Genomic DNA, 6,348 nt, shown 5'->3' with positions numbered 1-6,348 from the left:
CCATTTCTGCCACCAGGCTGCTGTATCCTGAAAAAACCTGGTATATCGCCATATGGATCAGCATGTGGAGCAGGTGGCAGTGTCAGGCTGCCAAGCCAGCAGTTCTGCAGGAGGGAGGCCTGGCTGCAAAGGAACTGGTGTCCTCTGTGACCAGGAAGAGGTAAGACTCTCTCTTGACACCAGTGACTTGGGCAGATTTTTTTCTGCCTTCAGTTTAAAACTTGAGGTCATTATTCCCAGTAAGCCATTCACTACAGACTGGAAATTGGGATTGAAACTGTGAGAGGCATTGCTCCCAGAGCCTGCCTGTCACCCTAATACCTACACCCCTGAAGCTGCCATGCCATCCCCATAAAAAACAGCCCTGACTCTCTCCTCATGATGTTACCAAGGACTCTGGGCAAGAGGCCAGTAGAGACAGAGGCAGGGGGTGGGGATTGAAATGCCTACACAGCTTTGCTCTAAATGCCCTCTGGCCCTGAAGTTTGGTTTCCTTCCAGAAAACTATTGGCTGTACCAAAGGGGTCAGTTCACCCTTCCCCAGGGGAGACGCTGGGTCTCCCACCAGGCCCATGGAGGCAGGAGAGGCAGAGGCCAAACAGAGAAAAGAAGTAGATCCCTTTTCTCCGTCAGCCTCTGACATGCTTCTTCACATGGCCTGTTGCCCAGGTTGCTCTCAAGGCAGTCACAAAGCAAGCGGAAGCCCCAGGTCAGACCCAGGATCAGAGTGATGTCCCCAGCCAACACCCCACACATAGTAAGAGCCCCATGCAGAGGCAGCCAGGGGAGCTTCAAGGGGAAATGTGACAAAATAACAAATTTTTCCTTATGTGCAGATGTGGCTTCAGGCATTTCATTGCCTAAAAGTCTGATGGGGTCAAGTGAAATGTGGAAGTTAGCCACAAAAGCTAGTGATCTTTGGCGGCACTGAGTATACTAGGCTCCAACTATGCTGAGGCCAGTGGCAGGTCTGAGCCCCATGCACACTTGACAAGGGAACTGTACAAACCAGACTCTGTTTGGAGCAGAGTAACAAAAATGAAGGAAATATTGACACTGCCATAAGGAATAGGTGAAGAAACTAAAGATGTTTATCCCAGAAAGCAGAAATGTTAGCTAAAATGATTAACTTTCTTCAGTGATTTGATGAGATCCCAATAGAGAAGGGTTTCCCTGGTGGCTCAGACAGTAAAGAATCCACCTGCAATGTGGGAGACCTGGGTTCAATCCCTGGGTTGGGAAGATACCCTGGAGAAAGAAATGGCAATCCACTCCAGTATTATTGCCTGGAGAATCCCATGGACAGAGGAGCCTGGTGGGCTACAGTCTATCGGGTCGCAAAGAGTCAGACACAACTGAGAGACTAAGCATGCACACACATGGAGAAGGAAATCCGGGTAATGCTAAAACTCAACATTTACTGAGTACTTACTATGTGCCCAAAAAACAAGCTAATTATTTTATACACACTTTCTCATTCAATCTAAACATCTTATTTAGATATTTTAGAAACATATTATTTCCATTCTACAGATCAGGAAAATCCAGAAAAGCTGAGAGACTTGCCCAAGGTCACATACCTAGTGGGAGAGTAAGGAGATGAGCCCAGGCCTGTGACTCAACCACCATCCACAGACACGTTCTGTGTGGTGCTCTCAGCAGAATTAGGAGCAATGGTTGGGTGGAAGTAAAAGGAAGGCAGTTCTGAAGGCAACAAGAGGGAGAATTTTCAAACAACTGGAGGGTTCAACAAAAAATAGTGGGTGGGTGCTGAGAGTGGTCAGGAGCCACACACAACTAGAGATGGAAGCCGAGGATTCAAGAAGTATTAAATAACTTAGTTGTCAAGAATTACAGCAACAGCAGCACCTGGGAACTTATTAGGAGCCCAGATCCGCGGACCCTACCGCAACCCTACTGAATCAGAAACTCTGTGGCTGGGCCCAGACATGTGTATTTTACCAAACTGTCCAGGTGATTTTGATACACACTCAATTTTGAGAACCACTGACAAGGAAGCTTCTACACCCTGCCAGGGACTGGACTAGATGACTGTGTTTGTCTCTTCCAGTTCTAAGACCTCACAGTTCTATAGAAGTGAGATACAAGTATGATTTAACAACTAACCAGATTTTCTTTTAACATGGAGCACTTTATAGTAATATCTTGGAAACAATATATCAGCTGTTAAATTGTGTGATTGGACTCACCTCAGACACGTGAAGGCTGACAAGATAAACATCTGGGAGACTGTGGGCAATGGGGCTGCCCCTCCAGCCAGCAAGCAACCTACGTTCTAGCCACCTCAGCCATTTCACTGGTTTCCAAACAAGCCCCGAGTGTCCCCACTCCTGGTTCATTCCTGTTGTTCTTCTATCTGAAAAGCACTTACCTTTTGAAATTCTCTCTTCTTTAAATGCTCAATTCAAATGTCACCTTTCCTGAAAGTGCCCAGCAGTATCTGGTGCACGGGTCGGCCTCTCTTCCCGCTTTCCTTCCTGGGTGTCCTCTCACTTCTGGGTGACTTGCAGCACCTGGTGCGGTCGGTCGGCTCTGGCTCAGGGGTGGGGCCTCAGCAGAGCGTGTTCTCCTGAGAGGAGGCCGGCACTCAGGCACGTCAGCCCCCAGTGCCTACCATACAATGATGCTCAGTGGGGAGGGATCAGAAGCGGCATCTTAGGAAAATGATTTAGGCAACTATTTACAAGATGCACAGATGCCAACTCACTGTGAGAAAGAAGCCCTCTATGATTCAGTTTCTAGCCCTCAGGTCTTTGCAAAACTTTGAGGTTTTTGCAGTAACCAGTGTGAATACATATCTATGCTGTTGGGGCTCAGGGGGCCCACCTTTATGCATCTACAGCCCTGTTATGTTTAACTCCTCTTCACATTCATAACAATCTTTGTTATATAATCGCTGGATGATGAGAAATGCTGAATGCCCTCACAGCCAACCTTCTAAGTACCCCACAGAGACAAGCATGGACAAATCTCCTTTTTAGGGAACAAGGAGGTCATAAATTTGACCACTATTGTATGGACAACAAAGAAGGATACTGGGTTACCAGATACCAGGTCCAATTTAAGAGTTTATGTCAGCAGGGCCAGGTGTCCTGTGGGCTGTGGTGGGCTGGCCTTGTGACCAGGATGCTGGTGAGAGACATGGAAAGGGGATGAAAGACCTCCCTTCTCAACAAGGGTTTCTATACCACAGGCTCCTGGAATTGACTCATTATGAATACTGAAAGCTGAATACTTCAATGGAATAACAACATGTTCCTGATGTATGTCTCACCTGACAAAGCCCAGACAATGGTTTCCTTGTCCACTGAAAGGACCTCAAACTCCAGAAGTCCTGTTACTATTTGGGGGTGGGGCACAGAGTACTACAAAACAGGAATTCCCTGTCCACACAAGTGGAGAGGGACTCTAGTCATGAAAAACTTCCCCCAACCCAATTAGGGCTCCTGGGTAGCCCAGCACTGGTTGGCAATCATGGAGAGTTTGCTGCAGAGCCAGGGGACTTCGTGTTGTGTTGGGTCCCCTCTGGCACAGGGCCTGGCCCAGCCTTGCAGAGGTTAGAGCCCAAAGTTTCTCATTCTCAGACCAATGCTTTTTCTACCAAAGTACACAATCTAGAGTTTAGGAATAATCGTCACAGTCTCCCCAGCCATCAACAACCGAGGAGGAATAGAACAGAATAGAAATGGGTGAGGGGGTCACGAGTGAAGAAATAAGGTCAGTCACCCACCCCCTCACCTCTACGTATAGGACCATTTTGACTGCCATCACCCCTCATCTCCCTTGCTCCCCCCGCCTCCCTGCATCACTCCTGGCCCATCTTCCCCTTCATCCTGAAGCAGCTCTGTTCTCTGTCCTGTGCTGTGCTTAGTAGCTCAGTCATGTTGGACTCTTTGTAATCCTGTGGACTGTAGCCCACCAGGCTCCTCTGTCCATGGAATTCTCCAGGCAAGAATACTGGATGGGTTACCATGCCCTCCTCCAGGAGATCTTCCCAACCCAGGGATCAAACCCAGGTCTCCCACATTGCAGGTGGTTTCTTTACCATCTAAGCCAAGACCCAGTAATTAGACTGATTGTGGAATGTGGCTTAGGAATGAGCCCAGGACAGGAAGGCGTTGTCTAGAGAGTCAAACGGCAGACTCAGGATATTTGGAGTCAGCAGAAACAGCCCTACATAGATTAACAGGCCCATCTGGAAAGTAAAAAGTAAAAGCATAGAGAATAAAGACATAAAAATGCCATCACTTAGTCTGGGTCAGGATGCTCCCATGAGTCAATTTTTGGCACCTTCAGAGCTGAGGGAGAAGAAAGAATAACCTGGTAAGGGCCTTCCCAGAGGAGATTGACCCCAGATCCCAATGTCTTTATCAGGACCTCAATGTCCTACTCCTAAGCCAAATCTTCTCTCAAGAAAAGACTAGGCACCTTACTTTATACTTGAGGGCACATTCTGTCCTTATAGTGACAAGATATTAAGATATTCTAATTTCAGTCTTATCCTTATAGTGAGCTACCAAGTGAAAAATCTTTGTCCCTCAAGGTGAAGAAAACAAAGAGTGGTTTTTCTCAGCCTTTTCAGCACCTTAGTCTATTTCTAACACAGGCCAAAAAAAAAAGGAAAAAGAGAAAGTGGTAGAGAAGGAGGTAGAGGAGACAGAGAAGAAAAGATTTCACAGTGGGGGTGGAGGAGGAAGAGAAAAGTAGGAAGACCCATGATTGCTACTAAAGAACTCATCTCTGGTGTTAAAAGACCATATATACCAGTAATGAGGGCACCAGCAACGACAGAAGAGGGGGATGGGGCTTGAACAAAAATGAAGAGCAAGTTGAGGGCTGAGAGCTCATTCACAGAGCTTTCACCAGAGCCCCCAGCCTGAGAGCAGGAAAGAACTTCTGTCCTGAGGTAAAGAGGCCCAATGGGGACCTGGGGCCTGGGAGCGGGGATGGGACAGTCAACAGGACCGGTCAGGCAAGGACAGGCTTCCAGTGAGGTCCCTGGGAAGCCCCATGTCTTAAAATGTTCTTTGCCCTCAAGAGCCTGGGAAGAGAAGTGTTCCTCACACCCACGAAGCCGGCGTGCTCAATATTCTCCAGGAGGCATTCAGGGGCACACCCTGTCCTGACAACTTCCTCAAATGGGAAAGAACCACACTGTGTGTTCATGGGAGGGAAAGCCAGGTGAACTCCTTCAAGTAACTGTACCTGTACTGTTACTGTACCAAAGTCTAAACTGTAACTGTACCAAAGTCTAAATTGCTTATGTACTTCTAAGTCCTCCAGGCTCCTTTCTTCTGTTCAGTCTTGAGGAATGAATGACAAAGGGTCATTCTTATCAATAAAAAGGAGACAGTTAGCAGAGGAAAGTTAGCAAGGCTTGAATCAATTCTCCTCTGGATCCCAAGCCTAGCCTGGGAAAAGACACTAGGCTCCATGGAGCTTGGAGCTGGCCCTGTGAGGTGCCTTGCGGGGAGCTCACATCCCAGATGTAGGCTCTATGGGTGATGCAAACAAGGGAGGCTTTGGCCACTGCATGTTTCTGGCAGAGTAAACCTGGAAATTCCAGGGTGAAGATATTGGTTTGGAGATAGTTCTTCCCAAGTTCCAGAGTTATGCACTTTAGTGGGAAGACCCTTCACCTAGGAATCAGGAGACCTGGTTGCCTCAGTTTCCCCACAGGCAAAATAAGGAGCCTGTCCTGCAGGACCTCTTAACTGGGGAGTACATGGATTCACTCATGAGATAGTGAATTAGGGAGAAATGTTACATCTTTATCTTCACCAGTCTCTAGTTGAAAGTTAGCATTTGCTTCCATTATGAAGGTAGGCAACAAACCACATTAGAATTTGCAATCAATAGAAATTACAGTTATTTACAAATCTCTTCAGGCTTGTCGCAGATTTTTTAATATGTCATATATGCTCATCACTTCTGTGAAATTACAATTGTTTATTTAGACTGATGCTACTTCTAAAGAAGCCCATACACCACTCTATCACACATTCTTCTAATGTTTGGACAACTGTTTTTATATAACTTGTTTCCTTTGTTATTCTATATATTATGAATTTTTAAACGTTATTTTGAGAAGATGATCCACAGGCTTCACCAGACAACAGAAGTGTTCATAGCGCATTTATGTAAAGGTTGAGAAGGCCTCTGCTCTAGTGTGTCGAGAGGGGTCAGAGTGGGAGGCCTGAGAAAGCAGACAAGTGATCCAAGGGTCTCCTGCCTGAACTTTGGCTGACTTACAACTCTGCCTCTACTCTAAGGAAGTTGTAGTGACTGATGAAATCCTGTCTCTGGGCCTCAAGCATTTTTTTCAAT

The sequence above is a fragment of the Bos taurus genome, chromosome 3 (genome assembly GCF_002263795.3).
Source record: "Bos taurus isolate L1 Dominette 01449 registration number 42190680 breed Hereford chromosome 3, ARS-UCD2.0, whole genome shotgun sequence".
NCBI classification, from domain to species: Eukaryota; Metazoa; Chordata; class Mammalia; order Artiodactyla; family Bovidae; genus Bos; species Bos taurus.
The sequence above is the reverse complement of the archived record's forward strand: the minus strand, read 5'-3'. Positions refer to the sequence as shown.